At 54.8% G+C, this 436-nt stretch overlaps 1 protein-coding gene across 1 annotated transcript in view; it reads right to left on the bottom strand.

Annotated features, from left to right (window-relative positions):
• The window catches only part of LOC118453038 (caseinolytic peptidase B protein homolog), a gene marked incomplete at both ends in the record, with an annotated part of 75,170 nt that overhangs the window by 37,245 nt on the left and 37,489 nt on the right, over positions 1-436 (bottom strand). The window lies entirely within an intron of this gene.

Genomic DNA, 436 nt, shown 5'->3' with positions numbered 1-436 from the left:
GCCAGGGTTTGGGGGTGGGATGGCAGGGGTAGGGGAACGGTTGGGCTTAATGATCTTAAAGGTCTTTTCCAATCTAGACGATTCTATGATCACCGAGTCTAACTGTATCGACAGATCTGTAACCCCGAGCCAAATAAGTAAGAGATGACGGCGCAGCAGGATCCACGGGACGAAGGGGTCTGTGATCTCAGCGGGAGGATCTAACCGCAGAGCTCATTTCTGCCAGTGCTCTGCATTGCCAAGGTTCCAAGAGTACCCCAGCCTCGACCATTTAACCAGGGTACCGGTACCTATCCAGCGCCTCGTCTACAGAGCGGATCCGATCCCGGTGAAGCGGGGGCTCTTCGATTCCACGCCACACAGGTACAGAAGGGACAGGACGGACGAGCAGAGCGCAAATTGTGACAGGGAAATGGGCAAACTACTGAACAGAGGG

Source organism: Egretta garzetta, unplaced genomic scaffold (genome assembly GCF_000687185.1).
Source record: "Egretta garzetta isolate BGI_Z169 unplaced genomic scaffold, ASM68718v1 scaffold791, whole genome shotgun sequence".
Classification (NCBI taxonomy): domain Eukaryota; kingdom Metazoa; phylum Chordata; class Aves; order Pelecaniformes; family Ardeidae; genus Egretta; species Egretta garzetta.
Note: the sequence above shows the minus strand (reverse complement) of the source record. Positions and strands in the feature narration are given on the sequence as shown.